Source organism: Citrus clementina, unplaced genomic scaffold, assembly GCF_000493195.1.
Source record: "Citrus clementina cultivar Clemenules unplaced genomic scaffold, Citrus_clementina_v1.0 scaffold_1, whole genome shotgun sequence".
Classification (NCBI taxonomy): Eukaryota; Viridiplantae; Streptophyta; class Magnoliopsida; order Sapindales; family Rutaceae; genus Citrus; species Citrus x clementina.
The window spans coordinates 17,087,980-17,102,542 of NW_006263303.1; the positions used below are offsets into that span (position 1 = coordinate 17,087,980).

Consider the following 14,563-nt stretch of genomic DNA (forward strand, 5'->3'; position numbering starts at 1 on the left):
TCTTTTTACAACATATGGAGAACAGTGTATTGTAAGATTCATTTACCGTAGTCCTCTGCCTTGATCTGTTCTAATTTGAGAGTCAACAATCTCAATTCAATTTCTTGAATGGAGTACTAGCTAAGAGAACGGAGGTAGGGGAGGTTTAAAGCAAAGTTTCTTTCCAACTCTCTGTTTTTAACTATTTCTTTGCATGCTACAGGACTGATTACAGGGTGGTACCGAGAGAGGAGGAGATATGGACATCAACTTCATGCTATTTTCCGAGAGGCTGGGACGGGTGTTAGCTGGTGAAGAAGTCACGTTGCTTGATGCTGCAAAACAACATATTCAGAACCTTCATGCCGAGACTGAAATCGTTACTTCTTGGCTGAGGGAATTTGAAGATGATATCTCCTGCCTTCTGATGCAAAAAATAGGAGAAGTTGAAATTGATGACCCTGATCTCGGGAACATTATGGATGAAATCAATTGCTTTACGTATGAATCTGAGAAGGTGATTAACACATTCATCAACAGCATCAGTGAACAAAAGAGTCAAAGCAGCGGCAGCAAGGACATTTGTAATGCTCTGCAAGGACCCCAAAGCAGAATCACTGATATTAAGCAACGGATGCAACAACTTGAGCACACGGATTCCGAAATCATTGATGCCATCAAAACTTTTGAAGCTGAAGCCGGTATATCTTCATCTTCTAAAAGTAGGGACACGGTGGGTCTAGATGATAGAATGGAGGAGTTGTTAGATCTATTGATAGAAGGACCACCTCAACTTTCCGCAGTGACCATACTTGATAGCATTGGATTGGACAAGACGGCTTTCGCCGCAGAGGCTTACAGCAGCAACTATATGAAGCATTATTTTGATTGTCATGCTTGGGTTCAAGAGCCTTACACCTGCTATGCTGACCAAATATTAGATATCATTATTAAGTTTCTGATGCCTTCATCTAGGTTGAGTGAAATAAAGGATAAAAATTATGAAATGAAAAAAATTATTCTTCATGAATATCTAATGACCAAGCGGTATTTGATTGTGATTGATGATGTGTGGAGCATTGAAGTGTGGGATATTATTCGAGAAATACTCCCGGATAATCAGAATGGAAGTAGAGTGTTAAGTAAATAAAAGCACCAGGTCGGTCATGCTATTATTTCCGCCCCGGCATGGATCACCTCAGCCAAATGGTACAAGCAGAACACGGGGACAAATATGAGCCGATCAGAGATGAGTACCAACCAGGGGAGTATACCGACCAGAGGTATATACCGAGCCGATACCCATCCCCCGAAAAAGCGGGAACACGATCCCATAGAATCACGGTAGTTGCGCTTTTTCCAGAACCGTTGCGGGAGACGCGAGATCCTACTTTTGCCCATAATGTAGCAGTTAGAGTCCTATGAGGGGCTGCCACCACTCGAAAAAGGAGGGATGAAGGCTAAACGGGAACGTGGGACAGCGGCTATAAAAGAAGAAGAAATCGATGAAGAAAAGGGAAGAAAAAAGGAAAGTAGGGAAAACTCTGCGAAATTGTATCCAGACGCTTTTCAATACCGAGAGTGAGCTAATTCTAAGCAATTATTTGAACCCTAATTGCACCGTTTTCCCGTAAACACCTTGTGGTAACTTAGGCATCGGAGGGTTTGCGCTGGCAAAACCACCGGCGTCTCTGATCCACTTTTGTAAACGCAGGCTTAGTGAGAAAAAAGGGACAACTCCAACTTCAGTGGCTGGAGCAATCGTTGAAGCAAGAAGGAATTGATATCTTTATTATTGATAACGTGAACGTTGGTGTAAAAATCTTGTCGGGCAAAGGGCGAGCAGATTTCAGCATCAACATTTTGGTGCCGTCTGTGGGGAGCTGGATAAAAAGCTACCACCGAATTAGTAGTTACCGGAGAAGCAACGAACGATTAGACATGGATGTGCCGAGGAAGGATGCTTTGAGGGAGGATAACGAAACTGTGGAGACAATCACTCTCTGGGAAATTACAAATGAAGCCCGGGAGAGAATGATGCAAGATCGATTGGAGCGGATGAAGAAACAAATGGAGACTCTCGCGACCATACTGTATGAGCTGAGGGATGAGCGGAGAAAGGATTGTGAAACCCCCATAGGAAGAGATGATGTTGGAGCAGAACCCAGCCTCCGGAGGCGTAGAGTTGAGGAAATCCCTCCGCCGGCAGACCAACCTAATGGGGTGCATCCCCACAGAAGCACTAGCCGGGTTCCAGGAGAACGAGTAGATGAAGGGAGGGACCAACCTCGCCCTAGATGGGTACCGGAAACTGATGGCCGAGGGGCCAGTATTGATGAAGGAGAGCTCAGACAGGGGTTGCAAAATGCCGAGTAGGAGCGAGATCAGATAGCTGCGCGTGATCCTGACTGTGCTGTAGAATTGGAGGGAGAGGTGCGCAGATTAGCGCAAGTGATAGAGGAGATACAAGGCAAGAGAAAGCCCCCGAGCTTGAGGATAATGCTAGATGAAGAATCTCCACTATCAACTGAGATCATGGGTATTGTAATCCCAAGAGATTTTCGCTTCCCCGACCTCAAATACTCCGGGCGAAGTGATCCACTGGTGCATATTGAACGTTTCAACGACATGACGGGTGTTCAGGGGTTAACACCAGCTCAGAGGTGTAGGGTGTTCCCATTGACACTGGAGGGACGAACTCGAGAATGGTACCGCAAGCTGTCACGAGGAAGTATTAGAGGGTACGAGCAGATGTGCCAAGAGTTAGTCGAACAGTTCCGAGGAGCAATGGCCCCAGAGGATGATATGATGGAACTAATGGAGATGAAGCAGGAGGAACAAGAATCCCTTCGAGATTTTGTAAAACGATACCACCGAGCCGTGTTTAATTTGGGAGCTTTCAATCACCCACAGGCGTTAAGCGGATTAAAGGAGGGTGTGAGGATAGGCTGGCTATGGTATAACCTGAGAAGTCTCCTGGTGCAGAATTACTCAGCGAGGTATGAGCAGGCAAAGAGAGACATTGAAATTGAAGAGGAAAAATCGGCAAGGATAAAGAGTGAACAGCTGGAGGAGCTGAGACGAAAGGAAAAGAGAACCCCAAGTGGGAGCGAGTCGGGAAAGCGAGCTGGGGAATCCTCAATGATGGGTGCGGTATCAGCTCGGTCTCGCCCTTACCCCATAGCTCAGAGACCGCAACAGGGCTCAGCCCCCGCGCCCCCCATTCCTAGAGCGGCAACGAGAATTCCGGCAGTTGGCTAACCATCCTTATCACAACGCTCCCAAAGCACTACACACGGCCAACTCCAGAACGGGACGATCAGGTCAGCTACCTTCAATATCCGCTTGGGACAATATTCATAATAGCCGAGTAGTCCAGCTAATTGACCAGAGCTCAGCGTATAGACAATACACCCCGTTAAAAGTCCCTATGGAGGAGTTGTACGAGAGAATCGAGGGACGAGGCCTGTTGTACCCTCCAATCCCTATAACAAAACCTGCTCACCGACGGGATAAGAGCAGATTTTGCAAATTTCACGACACTCACGGTCACACAATCAGCCAATGTCATGACTTAAAGATCCAGGTGGAGGATTTGGTGAGAAACCGTTATTTGGATAAATATGTAGATGGGGTGTCCTCCGTCATTGAATCACAGTACACGCGGGATGAAGGAGCTGAGAGGGGCCTGGAATGTGAACAGCCGACTATCCGTGTGATAGCAGGAGGGCCAACATTGGCTGGGGATTCGAACAAGGCACGGAAGAACTATGGGAGATACGCCATGACTAGCAAAGAGGTGCTTTTCAATTTGCCAGCAACCAAGAAGGCAAAAGTGCGGCAAGTTCCCATTATATGGACAGATGACGATGAAGAGGGTATCTTATATCCTCATGAGGATGCACTGGTGATTAAGGCAATGGTGGCTGGTACAGAATTGGGACGAATACTGGTAGACACGGGCAGCTCGGTTGACATCCTGTTTAAGTCGGCCCTAGATGATATGGGAATTGCAGACTTGAAATTGGAACGGACAAATACATCCTTAAAGGGATTTGGAGGGGGACGGTTAACTCCCATGGGGATCATCGAACTCTCAATTACTGTGGGGACAAAGCCGTTTGAAAGAACGATGATGCTGGACTTTGTCGTGGTAGAGGAAAGAAGCCCTTACCAGATGATACTGGGGAGACCCTTCATGAGGATAAGCCAATGCGTTGTATTTACGCATTATCTGGCACTGAAATACAGAGTAAATGGAGTGGTTGGTGTAGTAAAAGGCGACCAGAGAATGGCAAGGAGTTGTTATGCTACAGCGGCCAAGGAGACACTACAGGTTACTTCTCTAGATAACGGAGGAGAGTCTAAAAAGGGCCGCCAAGAACCCGTTGAGAAACTGGAAGAAGTTGCGGTAAGCAAAAGCAACCCGAGCAGAGTGGTTAAGATCAGTTCAGGATTGGTTGGGACAGTAAGAGGCGAGCTGGTAAAGTGCCTACAGTCTCATGCAGATATATTCGCCTGGTCTCACGAGGATATGCCAGGAATTGATCGCGGGGTAGCTTGCCACAAGTTGGCAATCAAGAATGAGGCGAGGCCGGTGAGGCAGAAGAGAAGATGCTTTAACTAGGAAAGGTACGAGGCCATAAATGCCGAGATGGAGAAACTATTGAAAGCAGGATTTATAAGGGAGGCCAAGTACTCAGAGTGGATTTCCAATGTAGTACTGGTAAAGAAGGCCAACGGAAAATGGAGGATGTGTGTGGATTTCACAGATCTTAATAAGGCATGTCCGAATGACAGTTTTCCCCTACCAAAGATAGATCAATTGGTGGACTCAACAGCGGGTCACAGTCTGCTCAGCTTCATGGATGCCTTTTCGGGATACAACCAGATACCCATGGACGAGCAGGATGAGGAAAACACCACCTTTATAACTAACATGGGTTTGTTTTGCTACAGGGTGATGCCTTTTGGCCTGAAAAATACAGGAGCCACCTATCAAAGGTTGGTGAACAAGATCTTCAAGCAATTGATCGGTCATACTATGGAGGTATATGTGGACGATATGATCACAAAGTCCAAAGAACCGAGTGATCACATGAAACATTTGGAAGAGACCTTTGAACTACTGAGGAAGTATGGAATGAAGCTAAACCCGGAGAAATGTGCATTTGGGGTCAGCTCTGGCAAATTTTTGGGGTTCCTGGTGAGCCACCAAGGGTTCGAGGCCAACTCAGAAAAAATACGGGCGGTAACAGAAATGAGGTCCCCACGAACAGTTAAGGAGGTGCAGAGCCTTACAGGGAAATTGGCAGCATTGAACCGATTCATCTCGCGGGCCACAGATAAATGCCACCCTTTTTTCGAAACCATAAAGAAAGGGAGAAAGATGGAGTGGACATCAGAATGTGAGGAAGCGTTTGGGCAGCTGAAGGAATATCTGGCTCACGCCCCATTACTATCAACTCCGAGAGAAGGTGACCAACTGTTTTTATACTTGGCAATCTCAAAATGGGCCACCAGCTCAGTGTTAGTCCGAGAAAAAGAAAGGAAGCAACACCCTGTGTATTACACTAGCAAAGCCCTGGTATACGCAGAAACTAGGTACCCATTGATGGAGAAATGGGCACTGGCTTTAAAAACGGCAGCACGAAAACTGCGACCATATTTTCAGGCCCACCCGATAATTGTGATGACCGACCAACCTCTCCGGAAAATGCTCCAAAAACCAGATGCATCAGGGCGGTTAGTAAAGTGGTCCATGGAGCTGAGCGAATTCGACCTGTCCTATAGGCCCCGAGGAGCAATCAAGGCCCAAGCCCTGGCTGATTTTATGGTTGACCGTGTTGAACTAGGGGAAGAGGTCCAGGAGGAACAACTAGTGGAACAGAAGGATCCAAAGGGGGTGTGGCTGGTAATGGTTGATGGGTCACGTAGTGAACAGGGATCTGGAGCAGGAGTTATAATCCGAAGCCCAGAAAGAGTAGAAATCCAAGCAGATTCCCAGCTAATATGTAATCAGCTCAGTGATCAATTCCAAGTAAGGGAAGAGAAATTGGGGCTTTATTTGAAGAAGGCGAAACAAATGGTTGAACTCTTCAAAAAGGTAGAGGTGAAGCAGATATCCTGGAATGAAAATTACCGAGCAGACATGTTGGCAAGAATGGCTGCAACAGTAGATCCCAAATTACCTAAGTCAGTTCCACTAAAGATGAGGGCCTCGCCGAGTATAGGAGAGGAAGTAGAGGTAATGAGAATAAGCATCGAAGAATCCTGGATGGACTCGATTCTCGCATACATCCGCGATGGCATTTTACCGGAGGACAAAAGGCAAGCAAGAAAGTTAAAACGCCGAGCAGCGAGGTATGCACTGCTCGATAGGGTGCTCTATCGCCGAGAATTCACCTTGTCCCTTTTGCGATGTTTGGATGATGAGGAGGCAGACTATGTACTAAGGGAGATTCATGAAGGAATATGTGGAAATCATTCAGGAGAAAGAACTTTAGCCTTCAAGGCACTCCGGCAAGGATACTTTTGGCCGACCATGCACCAGGATGCGAAAAGGATGGCAAAGAGTTGCAAAATCTGCCAAAGCTTCTCAGAGGTTCCCGCACAACCCCCAGAAAAGCTCACCACTATGACATCCCCATGGCCTTTTGCTCAATGGAGAATCGACCTGATTGGTCCGTTACTGAAAGGCCGAGGAGCGGCAACCCATGCAATTGTAGCAATAGACTATTTCACCAAGTGGATAGAAGTGGGGGTCCTTAGCCAAATCACGGAGAGAAAGACAACGGATTTTATTTGGAAGAATATCATCTGCAGATACGGAATCTCTTATACCATCATCACCGACAATGGAAGGCAATTTGACAACAACAACTTCAGAGAATTTTGCCGGAACCTAGGGGTGGACCTGAAGTTCTGCACCCCCGCACACCCCCAGGCAAACAGAAAAGTGGAAGCAGCCAACAAAGTGATAAAGAAACTCCTGAAGACTAGACTGGGAGAGAAGAAGGGAGCTTAGGTTGACGAGCTACCAGGGGTACTGTGGGCTTACCGGACAACTCACAAAACCGCTACAGGGGAAACCCCATTTGCCTTAGCTTTTGGTCATGAGGCGGTAGTCCCAGCAGAAATTGGAGTACGAATACATCGGACGGAATACTTCAATGAGGAGCAAAATGGCGAGCAGATCTTCTTGAGCCTGCACCTGCTGGAGGAGAAAAGGGAAGGGGCCTCGCAGAAAGTGGCCCAATGTCAGCAAAGGGTCACGCGTTATTACAACAAGAACGTACGCGTGAGGCAGTTCCGACCAGGAGATTGGGTGCTTAGGAAGGTGAACCAAAACACCAGGGATCCCAACCATGGCGCTCTTGGCCCGAAATGGGAAGGCCCGTACAGGGTGATACGAGCAACTGGACCAGGAGCTTATAAGTTAGTGTACACAGATGGACGAGACGTAAAGAGGTTGTGGAACGCCGAGCACTTGAAGAAGTATTTCCAGTAAGCAAAGTGCTCTACTAAGTCTTCATAAGTTATTTCTATTAAATGCATGATGGCTTGTTGCACATACATATATTCTGTGTTCTTGTAATGCATTCAAATTTCAATAAAGATGAATTCAGCACGAAATCCCCCTGCTAGCAAACCCAATAAAAAAAAATTCTACCAAGGCAAGTAAGTGTCTGCTTCTGCTCGGTCAACGAAAGACCAGCAGCTAAATTTACGAAAATTCTACTAAGGCAAGTAAGTGTCTGCTTCTACTCGGTCAACGAAAGACCAACAGCTAAATTTACGAAAATTCTACTAAGGTAAGCAAGTGCCTGCTTCTGCTCGGTCAACGAAAAGACCAGCAGCTAAATTTACGAAACTTCTACTAAGGCAAGTAAGTGTCTGCTTCTGCTCGGTCAATGAAAGACCAGCAGCTAAATTTATGAAAATTCTACTAAGGCAAGTAAGTGTCTGCTCCTGCTCAGTCAACGAAAGACCAGCAGCTAAATTTATGAAATTCTTACCAAGGCAAGTGTGTGCCTGGTCCTGCTCGGCCCACGAAAGAACAGCAGGCGATTTTACGAAATTTCCACAAAGGCAAACAAGTGCCTGTTCCTGCTCGATCAACGAAGACCAGCAGGCAATTTCAATAAATTTTTACAAAGGCAAGTAAGTGCCTGCTTATGCTCGGTCAACGAAAGACCAGCAGCCAATTTTACGAAAATTCTACTAAGGCAAGTAAGTGCCTGCTCTTGATCGGTCAACAAACGACCAACAGGCAATTTTGCAAAAATTTACTAAGGCAAGCGGATGCATATTCCTACTCGGTCCACTAAAGAACCAACAAGCAAAATCAGATAAATTGTCAAATTAATTTGCAGAAACAATCCATGAGCAAAAACCAGACAAGAAAGCCAGTAAAGAACATCTAAAAATTTATAAGCATTTAAATGTTTACAAAACGAATGAAAATCTAGAGTCTATACAAAAATAGACCTAAGGATTAGGAGGGTCAACGGCTTTAGCAGGTGAAGGATCAGCTATCTCTGGAGGTGGAAGATCAGCAATACCGGGAGGAGGAGGCACGGACCCTTGTCCCACTTCAAAAGCATGTCCCCCAACTTCCCCCTCCTACACCCCATCTAAAGGAGCCTCCACTTGATCCTGCTCACCCTACTCTTTATCTGCCTGGCCGATCTCCGCCATATACTCCAGCCTCCAGCTTGCTCATGTCCAGCTCGGGATATTCTTCCTTAAGCACAGACATGATGCACTTATAGGAGAAAACAACCCCAGAGTCATACTCGGCATCCAGCCGATCGTCCACGTCAGCGGATTTACCTTTCTCCTCAGCCAGCTGCTCACTCAAGGATTTGATTTCTCCCTCAAGGGCAGTCCTCAGAGTATCTCTTTCACTTTGAGTAACCTGAAGATCAGACTTCAGGTCACCCAACTCACCCTCAAGTTTGGAGGAAGTGGACTCAGCAACCGCAACTTTCTCCTCTAGCTCTGTAATCTGCCTGTTCAGCTCGGCCAGCTTCTCCTTCGAGCGATCAGCAGACTCAACCCTCTTCTTCAAGTCCTGGTTCTCAGCTTGGAGCTTCCTCTCTTGGCGCGTGATCCTATTCTTGTAACAAGATACTATAGTGGCCAACTTGAAGGAGACCCTTTGGACAGAACCAACTAATTCATTGAGATTCATGCTCTCAATGTCCTGGACCATCTTCGGTCCCACTGACTTCCCATAGTCCCTCTGATACAGGATCAGGTAGTCACCCTGATCACGAGCTGGAAGAGGGGAGGATCGGTCCCCAGAGCGTGTGCTGACCTCAGAACTCTTGTCAATAGTTTTCTCCCCGACACTCTTACTAGGTGGAGGAGGGGGCAGAGCAGGAACAGAAGCCTTAGAAGGGCTAACACTGACTTTCTTCGGAGGAGGAGGAGGGTTGCTGGAGCTGCTCGGAGCCCGACCACGCTTTCTGCTCATTGCACTGAGGATATTGTTATCCATCCAGGCAACAATGTCCATTAAGCCCGAACCGACCAAGTTTATTAGTGACAGCAGGTCTTGGCAGGTAGACGCGTTCACCAGAGTAGTTTCAACCTGGAGCAAGGGTCGGTCTTCAAGGTCCTTAACCAAACCCCAAGATTCTGAAAAAAAACAAACAAGGTTAAAGAACTCAATAAGTAGCAATTTTGATTAAGAATATAGGCAAAAATGAACGACCTGGGGTGATAAAATGCATTGGAAGGTAAATATCCCCACCAAGCGACCGGACTGCTGGACACCAGTTTCCTCCAGCAAAGAAGAATTTGTTCTTCCAATTCTTACATGAAGAAGGAAACCCAGTGATCGGTTTCCTCTTTGCAAAACTGGACATGAAGTAGTACCAGCCCGCCTCCTTTGGGCTGCTCCGCAGCTGCTACAGATGCTTCACTTCAACAAGGGAAGGCTCCTCCGACCCGCACCTCTCCCACAGCACAAACATAGCCGAGAGAACCCTCCACCCGTTTAGGTGTAGCTGACTTGGGGCCAGGTGCATACCACCCAATATCTTGGCAAAATAACGTTGAAGGGGCAGCCGAGCTCCTAGTCTGAAACTCTCCAAGTGCATCGTCACGTACCCCTTCGGAGGCCGACTAGGTACATCACCTTTCCCAGGAACTACAAGGAGAACCTCCTCAGGAATGTTGTAGAGGTTCCTAAGCTTTAATAGATCAGTGGGGGTGGTGGCACAAGCTATGAAATCAATAGGGTAAGAATCTGCCTCCACTATGTGGCCAAAGTTCCTTTTCCTAGAGGGTCCGCTCGGCTCGGAACTGCTTCTCTCGCCATCACCCACTTCTTCAGGGACCCCAACCCCACCATAACTGTGATCTTCACCAGAGCTGGATGTGGGTCCACCTCTATTCCCCACAAGCTCTAATTCAGGGGAAGGCGAAATGGTCAGGGGGCGTGGGTATTCAAGAATATCCCTGCCATGGGAAGGACCTACACTACTGGAGGGACCTAAGAAATCGGTGGGTATTGACACGTTAAGGTCTGAATCCCCTGTTTCTTCATCACTCTCATCAACAATTAACTTCCTTTTCCGATTTGACATATCAGAATCCCAAAAGAAAACAAAGAAAACTCGAGTATACGGATACAAAAGGGGGCAACACAGAACCCAATCAACAACAACCAGGGAAGAGATTAAAAGCAATACCTGGAATGAACTGGCCCTGATAGCGCTGCCGTGACAGAGAAAAAACCCAGCAAGTAGATACTCCGAACGCGGGAAGTGTAAGTAAAGTTCAAAGAGGGGGTAGGTTAACGACGGAGAGACGAATAAAAAAACGATGATGATGTAAGTCTAGGGATTTGAAACGAAAAGGAGGAAATGAAAGCATTTAAGTGATAAAGATGCCAGCTCACTTACCGTATATCGAGGACGAATAGCCCGTCGTTTCAAATTTCAAATACGAACAGTCTGGAGATGCCACGTCACTAACCGTTACAAGAGGCCAGGCTAGATGCAAGCCCAGATATGCAATGGATATGCTCATTAAGGCCCATGCTCAGGTCGGAACCTCCCCAGAAGAAAAATGGTACCTCAGGTCCGTCCCGGTAAATAGAAGACCAGATGAGAAGCCCCCGGGTTGGTAACATTTGACTATCAGTTTCTATTCTTAACTCATTTCACTTGCAAGACCATAAACTGGGGGACTGGTGTTAAGTAAATAAAAGCACCAGGTCGGCCATGCTACTATTTCTGCCCCGGCATGGATCATCTCAGCCAAATGGTACGAGCAGAACACGGGGACAAATATGAGCAGACTAGAGACGAGTACCAACCAGGGGAGTATACTGACCAGAGGTATATACCGAGCCGATACCCATCCCCCGAAAAAGTGGGAACACGATCCCACAGAATCACGGTAGTTGCGCTTTTTCCAGAACCGTTGCGGGAGACGCGAGATCCCACGTTTGCCCATAATGTAGCAGTTAGAGTCCCATGAGGGGCTGCCACCACCCGAAAAAGGAGGGATGAAGGCTAAACAGGAACGAGGGACAGCGGCTATAAAAGAAGAAGAAATCAATGAAGAAAAGGGAAGAAAAAATGAAAGAAGGGAAAACTCTGCCAAATTGTATCCAGACGCTTTTTAATACCGAGAGTGAGCTAATTCTAAGAAATTATTTGAACCCTAATTGCACCGTTTTCCCATAAACACCTTTAGCTAACTTAGGCATCAGAGGGTTTGCGCCGGCAAAACCACCGGTGTCTCTGATCCACTTTTGTGAACGCAGGCTTAGTGAGAAAAAAAGGGACAACTCCAACTTCAGTGGCTGGAGCAATCGTTGAAGTAAGAAGGAATTGATATCTTCATTATTGATAACGTGAACGTTAGTGTAAAAATCTTGTCGGGCAAAGGGCGAGCAGATTTCAGCATCAACATAGAGTACTAATAACGCTCGCTAAAATTGATATCGTCATCTTATTTTAGTTCGAAAACTGACAGAATATTCAGCTTGATTTAGTGCCAACTGGAGGACCATTGCGAGTGACATACCAAGGATGGCCTTTCCACATCCTATACCATGGAAGCATCTCATTAGAAGAAAATAAAAGGGAAGCAATTGATAAGCCCCTTTTCCTTCAATCCGTCGCACATTGCATGTTACCTTTTCCTTTGAAACTTTGTTGTCTTTACTTACCTGTGTTTCCCGCACACCTAGAGATATCCACCAGGCAGTTATATCAGTTGTGGATAGTTGAAGGTTTCATTCCAGACAACAGCGAGGCAACTGCTGAGAAGTACTTAGAACAACTAATCAATAGAGGCTTTGTTGAAGTAAAGAAGAGAAGAGCTGGAGGCACAATCAACACATGCTCTATCCGTAGTCGTTGTTGGCCTTCATTGCTTGTAGTGGCTTTGAATGCTGAATTTGTCTTTTCCCCTACCCTGGATGCAAAAGGTGAATCACGAAAAAATGTCAAACGTTTCTGTGCTCTAGAACAACAGAGCGATTTTGCTTACTTAGATGATTATTACCCGCACCTGCATTCCTTGTTGTACTTCACTTCAGAAAGCGACCACTTTGACCCCATAGATTGGCAGAAAATTTGTGAAATGTACAAACTTCTCAGAGTATTAGACTTAGGATCCCTTGTTCTCAACCAATATCCGTCCAATATTGAAAATTTATCTCTTTTAAGATATTTGAAGTTGAATATCCCTTCCCTGAAAAGCCTTCCTTCATCATTTTTCAACTATCTTTCGAACATGTACACACTCAATATGCTTTTTAGCGACATAGATCATACAGCAGATGAGTTTTGGAAGATGAACAAACTCAGGCATCTAAATTTTGGCTCAATCATACTTCCTGCACGTCCAGGAAAATATTGCGGCTCTCTGGAAAATGTCAATTTCATTTCGGCCTTGCATCCTTGCTGCTGTACTGAAGATATATTGGGCAGACTGCCTAGTCTTCGAAATCTCTGCATATGGGAAGATTTAAGTTATTATCAATTTTTGTTGTCCCAAAGTATTTGCAGATTGAGCTGCCTCGAGTCATTGAAGTTGGTGAACGAAAGCAAGATGCCACGGCTCTCCAAAATCATCCTTGCTGAATACCTATTTCCTCATAGTCTAACCCACTTGAGTTTTTCTAATACTAACCTAATGGATGATCCCATGCCGACACTAGAAAAGCTCCCGCTTCTTCAAGTGCTCAAACTGAAGCAAAACTCGTATTCAGGTAGAAAGCTGACTTGTGGTTCTGATGGTTTTCCAAGGCTTAAGGTATTGCACATGAAATCAATGCTATGGCTAGAGGAGTGGACTATGGGGACTGGGGCCATGCCAAAACTAGAATGCGTGCTTATCAACCCTTGTGCTTACTTAAAAAGGGTTCCTGAATAGCTCTGGTGCATAAAGAGCTTAAACAAATTCGATTGCTGGTGGCCTCAGCCAGAGCTGAGACAAAAGCTACGGGAATTCAAGGATAAGGAGCAGTATGGCGTTCAGATTTATCCTTACGGAATTTGATTAGCCCTGATTGAGTTTGATGTAAGTTTTTTCTTCTTCCCCAATAACTTCAACCTTTAATTATCGATCTAATTTCATATAAAAGTTTTTTTTTTCTCCACAAAAGATTTGATAGTATGCAGCTGCCTAAACTATAATCATAATATAAAGTGTTTTCTACATTCTTATTGTGGTTGCTTCTAATTTTTGTCTCAACATAAACTTGAAGTGTCCATCACAGTTCCTGATGCTGACACCATTCATTAAAAACTGTATGATAAGATCTTCAATCAGTTGTATGTGCAGGTAAAAGCACAGCGGAAAATATCTTAACTGTAATGTAGCCAAAGTTTCAATTTCAACCAGAATCCAGCCTTCATCCTTTCAGTGTTCACTTCTGCTGAGTTGTCTACACGTTGTTTGGTTTCTTTGTTTTCAAGGATTTGCATGCTAAAAGTAATAATGTCATGTTCAGATTAATATATTGTACAAAAGTCTGATTAATTGTTTTACTTTCTATTTTCAGTTTCACTGGTGTGTATTCAATTTGTCAACATTCAAATTAATATATGTTATGTTTTTATTTTTATTTTATTTCTTTCTCTAGTTTTTAAGTAGCGGTACAGTTCAACTTCAAGCTTAGTACTTCAGTTAGAAGAAAAGTATTTGTGCTTTGATCTCATCTCATCATCTCAACACTGGCAGAACGACATTGTTGTTCGGTTTTTTGGAATTTCACCGACGTGTCAGTCATTATAAGGGCGAGAATGCTGGTCAAAAGTCAGTTGGGGTTAGTTAAAAAAGTGCAGGAAAATTCTGGGATTGTTAGAGATGGCCTTATCATAGTTTATAAGGCTGGTTGATGGGTCATCTTCTCAGATCTCATCAAAGCTATGGAGAGAGAGAGAGAGAGAGAGAGAGAGTTAAAGTAGAAAGTTGTATATTCTTGTTCTCTGTAACAAGCTCTACATCCTGGTAACCTTGATTTGTGAAATAGTGAAAGCTTGAAAGCTTGTATCCTTGTCTTCACTGGATTTAGGCACTTTGATTCAATTTTTAGTTTGGATTTCGGAGA

At 45.2% G+C, this 14,563-nt stretch overlaps 2 pseudogenes; one reads left to right on the plus strand and one right to left on the minus strand.

The window, feature by feature from the left end:
• The first annotated feature begins 661 nt into the window (after positions 1-661).
• On the plus strand, positions 662-13,509 carry LOC112095560 (annotated as a pseudogene).
• Positions 8,605-10,577, minus strand: LOC112095563 (annotated as a pseudogene).
• Positions 13,510-14,563: the final 1,054 nt, after the last annotated feature.